Raw genomic sequence first — 15,796 nt, forward strand, 5'->3', positions numbered from 1 at the left:
GTGGGTCATGATGAGCAGATTATGGAGGAAGGATATCAAGGAGAGTATGCAAGTAGGAGAATGCTTGTACTCAGCTTACATTGGAGAATCTGTAGAGAGCAGTGGGGTTATGAGGAAGCTAGAGACCAAAGGAGCGGATGAGCCTGTCACAAAGGAGGAATGGGATGAGTTTGTCAAGTATGTGTATGCTTTGGCTACGACCCGGAGACAAGGTGCTCCTGCCAAAGCATCCACATCCAACAAACCCATCATTGTTGATTCTGGAGCAAGTCATCACATGATTAGTGACAGAAGCTTAATGAGTGATGTAAAGAAAGCTACTGGGGGTGTGATGATAGCTAATGGTGATAGGATTCCAATAGAAGGAGTTGGAAAGCTCAAGCTATTTGATAAAGACTCAGATGCCTTCTACATGCCACAGTTTGCTTCAAATCTACTATCTGTGAGGAAAGCCACGATTGATCTTGGCTGTCAAGTAGTATTCAGGCCAGATGATGTTGAGTTCCAAGATTTGAAGACTGGAAAGGTCATTGGGAGAGGAGACAGCAAGAATAATCTATACCAGCTCCAATTGGCTAAGATCTCTAAACCCTTTGATTCTATGTGTTTGAGTAGTAATTATGAGAAGATTGATAGTATTACTTGGCATGCTAGATTGGGACATCCTCATGCTCGTGCTATTGAATTGATAATTCCTAATATGTCATTTAATCACTTGGAGTGTGAAGCATGCATATTAGGAAAGCATTGTAGGACTGTTTTTCCAACATCAGAAACTACCTATGAGCATTGCTTTGATCTAGTTCATTCAGATGTGTGGACTGCTCCTTGTTTGTCTAGAGATAGCCAGAAGTACTTTGTGACATTCATTGATGAGAAGTCTAAGTATACTTGGCTTACATTGCTTCCATCTAAAGATGGGGTGCTAGAAGCATTTATGAACTTCCAAGCATATGTATCTAATCAATACAATGCTACTGTGAAGGTACTGAGATCAGATAATGGAGGTGAATACATCAGCAATGCCTTCAAAGTCATCTAGCCAAGCATGGGATTGTGCATCAGACTAGCTGCCCTTATACACCACAGCAGAATGGTGTAGCTGAGAGGAAGAACAGGCACTTGATGGAGGTTGCTAGATCGATGATGTTTCATGCAAATGTCCCAAAACGTTTTTGGAGTGATGCTGTGCAGACTGCTTGCTATCTCATCAACCGGGTTCCAACCAAGATATTAAAGAATCTGTCTCCATTTGAAGTGTTGAACAAGAGCAAACCTGTCATTGATCACCTACGTGTCTTTGGGTGTGTGTGCTATGTCATGGTTCCAGGAGAACAGAGAAACAAGCTGGAGGCAAAGAGTACTAAGGCTATGTTCATTGGTTATTCTATCACTCAGAAGGGGTACAGGTGCTATGATCCTGAAGCAAGGAGGGTGATGGTATCTAGAGAAGTGAAGTTTGTTGAAACAAAAGGTTATTATGAAGAAAAGGAGTGGGAAAATCTGAAGGATTTGTCTCAAGCTCCATCTGATAAGGCAACAATACTGAGAGTGTTGTTGGAGAAGCTCGGGATAGGGTTATCCCAGGATCAGGAACCCGGAAGGAGAGAGCCTTCCAATCAGACTGGTGGAGCTGGAAGAACAACTCCTCTTGATCATGAGAGGGGGAATGGAACTGAATCTGGTGAGCAAGAGCAAAACCAAGAGGATTCAGGTCTTCATGATCAAGATACATCACAAGAAGTTGAGAACAATGTTCAGTCTAGTGGAGAAGTGGATGAGGTTCAGTCTAGTGGAGAAGAACAAGTCGGACCAGCCAGTTCAGAAGAAGAGCAAGTAGAGCCGGCTAGTGTGCAAACTGAAGATCAGGTTCAAGCTTTGAGGAGGAGCACAAGGATAAAGAGGGATCCTTCCAACTGGGTAAACACGAGAGTGTACTACAATGCCCAGGCTGTGGAGCATCCTTCTCAAGCCATGTGTTCCTTTGCTGAGTTTCCAGAGGAGCATTATGCCTTTATGATTAGTCTGGATGAGAGTTATGTACCAAGGACTTATGAAGAAGCTATGTTAGACAAGGAATGGAAAGAATCAGTGGGAGCTGAAGCAGGTGCTATGATCAAAAATGATACATGGTATGAGAGTGAGCTGCCTAAGGGAAAGAAGGCTGTATCTAGTAGATGGATCTTCACAATCAAGTATCTAGCAAATGGACAGATTGATAGGAAGAAGACCAGATTGGTTGCAAGAGGATTTACACAGACCTATGGAGAGGATTACATTGATACCTTTGCACCAGTAGCTAAGCTGCACACAGTTCGGATTGTGTTGTCCATTGCAACAAACTTGGAGTGGGATTTGTGGCAAATGGATGTGAAGAATGCTTTCCTGCAAGGTGAACTTGAAGATGAAGTATACATGCATCCGCCTCCTGGTCTTGAGCATCTAGTAAAGCCAGGGAATGTTTTGAGGTTGAAGAAGGCAATATATGGGCTGAAACAATCACCTAGAGCTTGGTACAGGAAGCTGAGTACAACACTCAATGGGAGAGGTTTTAGGAAGTCTGAATTAGATCACACTCTCTTCACCTTGACAGGACCTTCAGGGATCATTGTGATTCTAGTGTATGTGGATGACTTGATTATCACAGGGAGTGATAAGGCAGGGATTCAAGCTACTAAGGAGTTTCTCAAATCTGTGTTTGACATCAAGGATTTGGGAGAGATGAAGTATTTTCTGGGCATTGAGATATGCAGATCAAAGGAGGGTTTGTTTATGTCTCAAAGGAAGTATACTATGGATATGTTGAAGGAGACTGATGTGCTTGGAGGAAAGATAGCCAAGACACCCCTAGAGGAGGGATATAAGGTTCTGCGTGAGGGGGAGGTTGAAGAGAAGCAGTTGTTTGAGGATCCTAAGCTATACAGGAAGATGGTTGGCAAGCTGATCTACTTGAAGATTACTAGGCCAGATATATGCTTTGCGGTGAATCAAGTGAGTCAACATATGCAGGCTCCAAAGGTCCATCATTGGAAGATGGTTGATAGGATACTGAGGTATCTAAGTGGGACGGCTGGACAAGGAGTTTGGATGGGCTGTAATGGCAGTACAGAAGTGGTTGGGTATTGTGATGCTGATTGGGCAGGAGATAGAGTGGACAGGAGATCAACTACTGGGTATTGTACATTCATTGGAGGGAACTTGGTTACTTGGAAGAGTAAGAAGCAAAAGGTTATCTCTTGTTCAAGTGCTGAAGCTGAGTATAGAGCCATGTTGAAGCTGACAAACGAGTTGGTGTGGATCAAGGGGATCTTGAAGCATCTAGAGATTGAGCAGAGTACTCCTATGACTATGCATTGTGACAATCAAGCAGCTATCCACATTGCCTCCAACTCAGTGTTTCATGAGAGAACAAAGCACATAGAGGTGGATTGTCATAAGGTGAGGCAGATGATTATCTTAGGAGTGATTCTGCCATGTTATACAAGAAGTGAAGATTGTGAGATTTGTAGAGTTCTCTTCTCTGGTTGTGTTTGTGTGTGTATAAACTCCAATGGAGAAAGATGAGAGCTTGCTCTAGGTGATTTAGAAAGAGAGATTGATGAGAGTGTTTACTTAAATCAGAAACAAGAGACTTTGAGAGATTAGAAGATTAGAGACTAAGAAAGGGGTAGTTTAAGGGAATCTGATTCAAGAACACATTTTCTTATTTCCAAGAAGTGGAGAGGGGAAATCCCCCTTACTCCCTTAAGGCTCCAAATCGCCATTTACATGCTTATTTATAAGCTCCATAGGTTTACACAATCTGAAACCTAAATCTAATGGATAATATTAACTTGAGTGAATGGATGGTGTAGATGAGATGGTCTTCTTGTAATATCTGAAGAGTTGTGAGGATAAGGTTGGCTGTTCACTTTAATTCAAACCAAGGCAAGCTGGCTCCTTGCTTGTGATTGGCTCTCCTTAGGCTCCTCCTAATCTTCCCATGCATCTGTCCAGGTTCATGGTCGTGGCTCCCTTCTCTTTACAGCAAGAGACAGCCTGTCCAAGACCAGAACTAGCCAATCACACACAAGGAAGCTCCCATTGGTTGTTTGCCTCCACAAAGCATCTTCTTGATGCCTTCTTGATGCCTTCTTGATTCCAAACGACCAGGGCCTTCTCCCAACACCCTAAGATTGCACAAAGCCTCCTTGACATGTTCTGATCACGCCCTAAGCTTGCACATCTTGTCCCGGACTTTGCACAATCTCAAAACATCTCAAATGGGCGAGTTGTGATCTCTCGGGTCGTACCGGTCCGTACAGATCCGTACATGGCCGTACAGCTTCGCCCTATCTTTGCACACTCGCCCATTTGCTCCTCAACACTCTTCTAAGTCTCTCCTAGACTTTGACCTTGCTTAGAACCTCCATCAGATCACTTCTGGACACCTTTAGACTCCTCATCACTCTTGATAGGCAATCTCTAACGCTCTTGCCCTATCTTTGTACAAGATCCATCTCAACTCAACACCTCTAGCTCCTCCATTCCTTTCTTCAAGTTAACACTCCTCCTCAAGCTTGACTTTAGCTGATCCTAAGTCAAGCTTGGAACCTTGAAGAACTTCCTCATTAAAAACCTCACCAAGGAAAACCCTTTGGGACAAAACCTTGATGAGGGAAAAAGAGTAAAGCCTCCAAGGCCTAGGGATTGGCCAGTGAGTCTTTGTGCCTTACCAGCAATGTAAGGAACACAAAGACTCTGGATCATGGCCCTCATGTGATGCAAGATAGAACCCACTCCTCTTGCTCATCATCAACACTTCTTGTACTCTTCTTCAGACAGATCTTGGTCTCTCCCCCTTTCTCACAACCTTCTTGTTGTGTATCAAGTGCTCGGACTGGTTGATCTTCCTTGATAGATACAAGCTGAGTCTTGGCTGCTTCTTCTTCATGAGTCACCACCATGTTACTGAAACCTTCATGACAGGATGCTTCAGATTGTAGTACCAGTCACCTCACTCTAGAGGCCGCATTGGTGATTGCTTCTTCATCCTTCATTCTGCTTCATAACTGATCTGCTCCTCTTCTTGAATAACCACCAAGTACTCTCAGATCATGTAAGCTTCAACAGTGTTCAGAGAACTCTTGGCTGTGAGAAGATGGAGACTCTATCAGTGCGGCTTCTAGTGTGAGGTGGCTGAAGAGGTAGCTGAAGCTTCCACAAGCAATCCATGAAGATGGCGAGTTCAGAAGGTGTTGCAATGGAGTAATGGTACAGATCATGAAGCTATCCATCCAAGCTTGTTCCTATGAGAGTCTCAAGCTTGTGGGGGAGTGTTGAAGCTTACATGATCTGAGAGTACTTGGTGGTTATTCAAGAAGAGGAGCAGATCAGTTATGAAGCAGAATGAAGGATGAAGAAGCAATCACCAATGCGGCCTCTAGAGTGAGGTGACTGGTACTACAATCTGAAGCATCCTGTCATGAAGGTTTCAGTAACATGGTGGTGACTCATGAAGAAGAAGCAGCCAAGACTCAGCTTGTATCTATCAAGGAAGATCAACCAGTCCGAGCACTTGATACACAACAAGAAGGTTGTGAGAAAGGGGGAGAGACCAAGATCTGTCTGAAGAAGAGTACAAGAAGTGTTGATGATGAGCAAGAGGAGTGGGTTCTATCTTGCATCACATGAGGGCCATGATCCAGAGTCTTTGTGTTCCTTACATTGCTGGTAAGGCACAAAGACTCACTGGCCAATCCCTAGGCCTTGGAGGCTTTACTCTTTTTCCCTCATCAAGGTTTTGTCCCAAAGGGTTTTCCTTGGTGAGGTTTTTAATGAGGAAGTTCTTCAAGGTTCCAAGCTTGACTTAGGATCAGCTAGAGTAAAGCTTGAGGGGGAGTGTTAACTTGAAGAAAGGAATGGAGGAGCTAGAGGTGTTGAGTTGAGATGGATCTTGTACAAAGATAGGGCAAGAGCGTTAGAGATTGCCTATCAAGAGTGATGAGGAGTCTAAAGGTGTCCAGAAGTGATCTGATGGAGGTTCTAAGCAAGGTCAAAGTCTAGGAGAGACTTAGAAGAGTGTTGAGGAGCAAATGGGCGAGTGTGCAAAGATAGGGCGAAGCTGTACGGCCATGTACGGATCTGTACGGACCGGTACGACCCGAGAGATCACAACTCGCCCATTTGAGATGTTTTGAGATTGTGCAAAGTCCGGGACAAGATGTGCAAGCTTAGGGCGTGATCAGAACATGTCAAGGAGGCTTTGTGCAATCTTAGGGTGTTGGGAGAAGGCCCTGGTCGTTTGTGAAGATGCTTTGTGGAGGCCTTCTTGATTCCAAACGACCAGGGCCTTCTCCCAACACCCTAAGATTGCACAAAGCCTCCTTGACATGTTCTGATCACGCCCTAAGCTTGCACATCTTGTCCCGGACTTTGCACAATCTCAAAACATCTCAAATGGGCGAGTTGTGATCTCTCGGGTCGTACCGGTCCGTACAGATCCGTACATGGCCGTACAGCTTCGCCCTATCTTTGCACACTCGCCCATTTGCTCCTCAACACTCTTCTAAGTCTCTCCTAGACTTTGACCTTGCTTAGAACCTCCATCAGATCACTTCTGGACACCTTTAGACTCCTCATCACTCTTGATAGGCAATCTCTAACGCTCTTGCCCTATCTTTGTACAAGATCCATCTCAACTCAACACCTCTAGCTCCTCCATTCCTTTCTTCAAGTTAACACTCCCCCTCAAGCTTGACTTTAGCTGATCCTAAGTCAAGCTTGGAACCTTGAAGAACTTCCTCATTAAAAACCTCACCAAGGAAAACCCTTTGGGACAAAACCTTGATGAGAGAAAAAGAGTAAAGCCTCCAAGGCCTAGGGATTGGCCAGTGAGTCTTTGTGCCTTACCAGCAATGTAAGGAACACAAAGACTCTGGATCATGGCCCTCATGTGATGCAAGATAGAACCCACTCCTCTTGCTCATCATCAACACTTCTTGTACTCTTCTTCAGACAGATCTTGGTCTCTCCCCCTTTCTCACAACCTTCTTGTTGTGTATCAAGTGCTCGGACTGGTTGATCTTCCTTGATAGATACAAGCTGAGTCTTGGCTGCTTCTTCTTCATGAGTCACCACCATGTTACTGAAACCTTCATGACAGGATGCTTCAGACTGTAGTACCAATCACCTCACTCTAGAGGCCGCATTGGTGATTGCTTCTTCATCCTTCATTCTGCTTCATAACTGATCTGCTCCTCTTCTTGAATAACCACCAAGTACTCTCAGATCATGTAAGCTTCAACACTCCCCCACAAGCTTGAGACTCTCATAGGAACAAGCTTGGATGGATAGCTTCATGATCTGTACCATTACTCCATTGCAACACCTTCTGAACTCGCCATCTTCATGGATTGCTTGTGGAAGCTTCAGCTACCTCTTCAGCCACCTCACACTAGAAGCCGCACTGATAGAGTCTCCATCTTCTCACAGCCAAGAGTGCTCTGAACACTCTTGCCTAGACACGCCACTGCCTAGACCCGGATGGCTCCTTCTTCTTCAGTTGCTTGCAATGGACCTTTTGAACCCACTGATAGCTCACTAAACTCCCCTCCTCAAGCTTGGATTGAGTATAGGTCCAAGCTTGCAAGTGAGCTTCAGTGAGACTACACACCAGTGGCGCATCACCACTCTTGTATCCACTCTCCATTGCACACACAATGGGCAAACGTCTCCTACTTTCAACTCGGATGGATGGTGAACCAAGAACACATCTTGTGAACCTGAAACATCACTCAAACTCCAGCAAAGATGAGACACAATAGTATTGGGATCACTCCTTGATTAATCATCAAGTTTGATTCCCAATATCACAAGCATTGCAACAGATTAAACAAGTCATTTTCAAGTTCTAATCTTTGCAAGCAAACTCTCTAAGCACTAGCATGATCCTAACAGATTCAATACAAGCTACTTAGGCATTTTTAAAGCTTCTTTACTCAGCAATTTAGACATGAATCTAATGCTTCAATGTAAGACAGCCACAAGACTATATGCAACAGCTTTCAATCAGATTCATTACATGTATGCAAGCAGATTCAATTAATCACAACAAGCATCACTATGAACTGGAGCTAAGCATATTAAATCAATCTCAATCACCAAACAAGTCTCTTTAAGCATCCTGGGATAGATTCTAAATTCATTTCATTTCATTTAGCAATCCTTAAACAATCCTCAGGTTTTCAATCACATCACAACACAACAACCAGAGTTTATCACAAGCTCATTATCACTTAAGGTTTAAAGAATCGCTTACTACCAAGGAACCAGGTTGGTCCTTGTATCACTCTCGGATGGTAAGCTCATGACTTTGAGGATATGTGAGTCTGGATCGTTACCCATCTCCTGCTCCTTCAGTTCATGACTTCCTCCTTGTTTCTCTAACTCAAAGACCCCTCCTTTCTCCTTCTCTTCTAGGCGCCATCTTCTTGGTAGCTTGCTTGATGAACCGGATGGGAAAGCTCTTGGACAAGGCACCTTGGATGAGGTTCGCGAGGCCTCTCCATACACCTCTGCTTCCAATGAGTCTCTCCATCAGTATGGACAGGAGAAAGGATAAGAGCCATGCCAGCTTCAGTCTTCTACTCCATGGAGAAACTGAACTCGAATGTGAAAGGCTTCAAGGGTTGGATTTGAGCTGAGGTGAGAGCAAGTGATTTGCGGAAGCTACAGCTCAGGTTCTGATGAACCTGGCTCTGATACCATGTGAGATTTGTAGAGTTCTCTTCTCTGGTTGTGTTTGTGTGTGTATAAACTCCAATGGAGAAAGATGAGAGCTTGCTCTAGGTGATTTAGAAAGAGAGATTGATGAGAGTGTTTACTTAAATCAGAAACAAGAGACTTTGAGAGATTAGAAGATTAGAGACTAAGAAAGGGGTAGTTTAAGGGAATCTGATTCAAGAACACATTTTCTTATTTCCAAGAAGTGGAGAGGGGAAATCCCCCTTACTCCCTTAAGGCTCCAAATCGCCATTTACATGCTTATTTATAAGCTCCATAGGTTTACACAATCTGAAACCTAAATCTAATGGATAATATTAACTTGAGTGAATGGATGGTGTAGATGAGATGGTCTTCTTGTAATATCTGAAGAGTTGTGAGGATAAGGTTGGCTGTTCACTTTAATTCAAACCAAGGCAAGCTGGCTCCTTGCTTGTGATTGGCTCTCCTTAGGCTCCTCCTAATCTTCCCATGCATCTGTCCAGGTTCATGGTCGTGGCTCCCTTCTCTTTACAGCAAGAGACAGCCTGTCCAAGACCAGAACTAGCCAATCACACACAAGGAAGCTCCCATTGGTTGTTTGCCTCCACAAAGCATCTTCTTGATGCCTTCTTGATGCCTTCTTGATTCCAAACGACCAGGGCCTTCTCTCAACACCCTAAGATTGCACAAAGCCTCCTTGACATGTTCTGATCACGCCCTAAGCTTGCACATCTTGTCCCGGACTTTGCACAATCTCAAAACATCTCAAATGGGCGAGTTGTGATCTCTCGGGTCGTACCGGTCCGTACAGATCCGTACATGGCCGTACAGCTTCGCCCTATCTTTGCACACTCGCCCATTTGCTCCTCAACACTCTTCTAAGTCTCTCCTAGACTTTGACCTTGCTTAGAACCTCCATCAGATCACTTCTGGACACCTTTAGACTCCTCATCACTCTTGATAGGCAATCTCTAACGCTCTTGCCCTATCTTTGTACAAGATCCATCTCAACTCAACACCTCTAGCTCCTCCATTCCTTTCTTCAAGTTAACAAAGATCAGCTTGCAGATGTGTTTACCAAGGCAGCGAGATTGAAGACAATGGAGTCCATACTATCCAGGCTTGGACTCATTGATCTTACTCCCAGGAGCTAAGCCCCTTAACCATGGAGTCTCCACTCTTTTTCCCTCATCAAAGTTTTATCCCGATGGGTTTTCTTTGGTGAGGTTTTTAATGAGGGAGGTCTTCATGGTTTCCAAGCTTGACTTGTTCCACATGGTCAAGCTTGAGGGGGAGTGTTGAGATGAGGTGATGAGGAGTGGATACATTGATAGAGAAGAGTATTGGGCAGTCAGTAACTTTGGGATTTACCACTGTAACTTTAGTTTTACTGTGGTAACTAAGTGAAATGAAGAGAAGTTACCCGGATGGGTTAAATTGGAGTCTAGCTGATGTTAATCCTTTCTTACCGTAAGGAAAACGTGGGAAGAGGATAAGGAAGGATAAGGGAGCACTTTGACAGCCTGTATGATGCTGGAAAGGAGAGGATGCTTTTTCACTAGTGCAAGCATGTGAGAAAGCACAGCCAAGTGATTCAAAAGGAGTTCCAGCTTGTCCATTGACTCCACATGCTTATACATTTCGAAAACCCTTGTTGCTCTCTCTATATATACTTGTAAACCTCATCAGTTATCAATTAATGGAGTTTTGAGTATTCTCTCTTGTTCTTTATTCTTTGAGTCTCTCTTAATCTCCTAATCTCATACAAACTACACAAATCATCTCTTGATATTCATTCATCACTCTACATACACAAAAGTGTATAATAACTAGGAGGGTTATGTTATCTAGAGAAGTGAAGTTTGTTGAGTCTAAAGGGTATTATGAGGAGAAGAAATGGGAAGACCTAGAGAATCTGTCCCGAGCTCCATCAGAGAAGGCAACAACATTGAGAGTGTTGTTGGAGAGGCTAGGGATAGGATTATCCCAAGATCAGGAACCAGGAAGAACAGGACCTTCTAATCAAGCTGGAGAAGCTGGAGGAACAACCCCTCTTGATCATGAGAGGGGGAATGGATCTGAATCAGGGGAGCAGGAGCATAACCAAGAGGATTCAGGTCAGCATGATCAGGAGGAGACACAGGAAGTAGAGAGTGGAGCTCAGTCAGGTGGAAATGAGCAGGGAGAACCTACTGGTTTAAGAGAGGAAGCACAAGAGAATGTTCAGGCTGAAGAACAGGTTGAGACCTTGCGGAGGAGCACAAGGATAAGGAGGGATCCTTCCAACTGGGTAAACACGAGAGTGTACTACAATGCCCAGGCTGTGGAGCATCCCTCTCAAGCCGTGTGTTCCTTTGCTGAGTTTCCAGAAGAGCACATGGTGTTTATGTGTAACTTGGATGAGAATGAGATACCAAGATCTTATGAAGAAGCTATGAAGCACAAGGTTTGGAGAGATTCAGTAGGAGATGAAAGGGATGCAATGATCAGGAATGATACTTGGTATGAGAGTGAGTTACCTAAAGGGAAGAAGGCAGTTTCAAGCAGATGGATCTTCACCATCAAGTACCTTGCAAATGGGGAGATAGATAGGCGCAAGACTAGGCTGGTTGCAAGAGGATTTACACAGACTTATGGGGAAGATTACATTGATACTTTTGCACCAGTGGCCAAGCTTCACACAATTCGAATTGTGTTATCTATTGCAACAAACTTGGAGTGGGATTTGTGGCAAATGGATGTGAAGAATGCTTTCTTGCAAGGTGAACTTGAAGATGAAGTATACATGCATCCACCTCCTGGTCTTGAGCATCTAGTAAAGCCAGGGAATGTTTTGAGATTGAAGAAAGCAATATATGGGTTGAAACAGTCACCTAGAGCTTGGTACAGGAAGCTGAGTACAACACTCAATGGGAGAGGCTTTAGGAAGTCTGAACTAGATCACACTCTCTTCACCTTGACAGGACCTTCAGGGAGCATTGTGATTCTAGTGTATGTGGATGATTTGATTATAACAGGAAGTGATAAGGCAGCGATTCAGGCTACTAAGGAGTTTCTCAAATCTGTGTTTGACATCAAGGATTTGGGAGAGATGAAGTATTTTCTGGGAATTGAGATATGCAGATCAAAGGAGGGTTTGTTTATGTCTCAAAGGAAGTATACTATGGATATGTTGAAGGAGACTGATGTGCTTGGAGGAAAGATAGCTAAGACACCCCTTGAGGAGGGATATAAAGTTCTGCGTGAGGGGGAGGTTGAAGAGAAGCAGCTGTTTGAAGATCCTAAGCTATACAAGAAGATGGTTGGCAAGCTGATCTACTTGACCATCACCAGACCAGATATATGTTTTGCTGTGAACCAAGTGAGTCAGCATATGCAGGCACCAAAGGTCCATCACTGGAAGATGGTTGATAGGATACTGAGGTATCTGAGTGGGACGGCTGGACAAGGAGTTTGGATGGGTTGTAATGGCAGTACAGAAGTGGTTGGGTATTGTGATGCTGATTGGGCAGGAGATAGAGTGGACAGGAGATCAACTACTGGGTATTGTACATTCATTGGAGGAAACTTGGTTACTTGGAAGAGTAAGAAGCAGAAGGTTATCTCTTGTTCAAGTGCTGAAGCTGAGTATAGAGCCATGCTGAAGCTGACAAACGAGTTGGTGTGGATCAAGGGGATCTTGAAGCACCTAGAGATTGAGCAGAGTACTCCTATGACTATGCATTGTGACAATCAAGCAGCTATCCACATTGCCTCCAACTCAGTGTTTCATGAGAGAACAAAGCACATAGAGGTGGATTGCCATAAGGTGAGGCAGATGATTATCTTAGGAGTGATTCTGCCATGTTATACAAGAAGTGAAGATCAGCTTGCAGATGTGTTTACTAAGGCAGCGAGATTGAAGACAATGGAGTCCATACTATCCAGGCTTGGACTCATTGATCTTACTCCCAGGAGCTGAGCCCCTTAACCATGGAGTCTCCACTCTTTTTCCCTCATCAAAGTTTTATCCCAATGGGTTTTCTTTGGTGAGGTTTTTAATGAGGGAGGTCTTCATGGTTTCCAAGCTTGACTTGTTCCACATGGTCAAGCTTGAGGGGGAGTGTTGAGATGAGGAGATGAAGAGTTGATACATGGATAGAGGAAGGGATTTGGAGCAGGCAGTAACTTTGGAGATTTACCACAGTAACTTTATTGTTACTGTGGTAACTGAGTTAAAAGACTTGGGAAGTTACCTTGCATCCATTTTGATACAAGCCTAAGCTAACAAAGGCTAGATCACAAGGCAACAAGAGTTGTCAAGCTTGAATGGATCGATTGTCGCCACAAAGGGTTGCGGAAGTATCCCTTTGATAAGACCAGAAGCCTGCGCCTATGTGAATCCACACAAAGACAGAGACCTACACTTGTATCCTAGAATGAATCCACAAACTAAGGAGACAAGCAAACGAACAAGAAATCTAAAGGAATCCACCTAAAGACTAATTGAACAAAACAAAGACAAACTTTGTAAACTGAATAATACTTTATTAATTTCGTGCAAGGGTGATTTACAAATGAGACTTAGCTCTGTTTAAATAGAAAAGAACACAAATGCCTAAAAGAATAACTTGGAAAGAAATAATAAGTGAAAAACTAGCCGTTGGACTTAGTTGGTGCAGAATCTGTCCATGTATGGAAGTTGTCTTCTCTCCTTGTATCTTGTGAGTTTGGGCAGAAATAAATGCATCCGTGGGATCTCCTTTGATGTCTGGATAGTCTCTAAGTCGTGCCTGAACAGAAGGGGAAAGAGCCGTTGGTCTTCAATAACTCCAAGTGTGAATGCATCCATGTAAGGTAAGTTGACAAATAAGGGATTCATCTTTTTCATGTGGCTGCTGGTGCATGGTAGAAACTCTCCCACTGCTCTTAGATGTAATGAATAATCTCCTGGTTTCCACACGTGAGTTTGAGTTGCACACTCCTTAAGCAAAGAATTACTTTCCTTAATTAGAACCAATTCGGATGCAGTGTAGATAGTCTGACTTGTAACTGGCATATCTCCTAAACCATTACTCTTTTTGGTATGAAACCAATTCGCTGCGTGCTCTGGTTGAGTTGAGAATCTATAGAAACTGGTTTCACGGTTAAATTCTATGATTTTAGAGAGTTGAACAGGTATTGAGAGATTTAGAGAAAGATTAAAGTGAGATGAGATGATTTATGAAATGTAGAAGAGAAACATGATGAACTAGAGAGAGAATATGATAAACTCGTGTTAATCATTAATCAAGGCAGAGTTTACAATATATAGCAAAGGAAAGACTAGGGTTTCAGCATAAGAGATAAGGCAAAGCATGTGTAGTCAAAGCTAAAGGGAGCGGATGGTTTGAACTAGCCAATGGAGTGCTTCACACACTTTCAGCATATTCCAAGATGCTGATCACTTTACAGCTATGCCAGCCTGTCTTATCCGCGTCTCCTTTCTTCCCTTAAACGGTCACAAGCCTCCTTAACACTCAAGGTAACTCTCCAAAGTAACTTGGGTATGGATGGTAAGTTTTGGTTGATGATGGGTCTACCCGAGAAGGTACGGCCTGTACGGCCAGTACGGTCAGTACGGATTGTACGGACTGGTCGACCTCATACCTCATCCTTTCCTTAACACATCCTTCTCATAATGCTTCCTTCTACCCCATCACTTCCCTTGCTTATACTCAACTCATTTCAACACTCCCCCTCAAGCTTGAATTCTAGAATCCATTCAAGCTTGGAACAGCCATGAGATCTTCCTCATTAAAAACCTCACCAAGGAAAACCCATTGGGACAAAACCTTGATGAGGGAAAAAGAGTAAAGACCTCATGGCAAAGGGGATCAGCTCCTTGAGGAAAGATCTATGAGTCCCAATCTGGTATGAATGGACTCCATAGTCTTTTGTCTTGCAGCCTTGGTGAACACATCCGCAAGTTGATCCTCACTCCTTGTGTAGCATGGCAAGATTACTCCCAAGACAATCATCTGCCTCACCTTGTGACAATCAACTTCAATGTGCTTGGTTCTCTCATGGAAGACTGAGTTGGTTGCAATATGTATAGCCGCTTGATTGTCACAATGCATAGTCATTGGAGTTGCTTGCTCTATCTCCAAATGCTTCAAGATCCCTTTGATCCATACCAACTCATTGGTAAGCTTCAGCATTGCTCTATACTCAGCTTCAGCACTTGAACAAGACACCACCTTCTGCTTCTTGCTCTTCCAAGTCACCAAGTTGCCTCCAATGAATGTACAGTAGCCAGTGGTTGATCTTCTGTCTGCTCTATCTCCAGCCCAATCAGCATCACAATATCCCACTACTTCAGTACTCTTGTTGCATCCCATCCAAACTCCAAGGCTTGATGTCCCGTTCAGATACAAGAGCAGTCTCTCCACCATGCGCCAGTGATGATCCTTTGGAACTTGCATATGCTGGCTCACTTGGTTCACAGCAAAGCAAATGTCTGGTCGTGTGATGGTGAGGTAGATGAGCTTCCCTACTAGCTTCCTGTATAGCTTTGGATCATGAAAGGCCTTGCTATCTTCAACCTCCCCTCACGTGGAACCTTGTATCCATCTTCAAGAGGCATCTTTGCTGTCTTGTCTCCTTGTATACCTGCATCTTTCAAAAGATCAAGTGTATACTTCCTTTGGGAAATGAACAATCCTTCCTTAGATCTACACAACTCAATTCCAAGGAAGTATTTCATTTCCCCTAAGTCTTTGATTTCAAACACAGATTTCAAAAACTCTTTTGTGGCTTTTATACCAGCCTTATCACTACCTGTTATGATAATGTCATCAACATATACGAGTAGACAGATGATACCTGAAGGTGTAGTGAGGGTGAAGAGGGTGTGATCCAACTCTGACTTCTTGAACCCACGGCCATTCAGAGTAGTACTCAGCTTGTTGTACCATGCTCTAGGTGATTGCTTCAACCCATAGATTGCCTTCTTGAGTCTCAATACATTCCCTGGTTTCACAAGATGTTCAAGACCCGGTGGTGGATGCATGTACACTTCATCTTCTAGTTC

The sequence above is a fragment of the Brassica napus genome, unplaced genomic scaffold (genome assembly GCF_020379485.1).
Source record: "Brassica napus cultivar Da-Ae unplaced genomic scaffold, Da-Ae ScsIHWf_1404;HRSCAF=1986, whole genome shotgun sequence".
Taxonomy (NCBI): Eukaryota; Viridiplantae; Streptophyta; class Magnoliopsida; order Brassicales; family Brassicaceae; genus Brassica; species Brassica napus.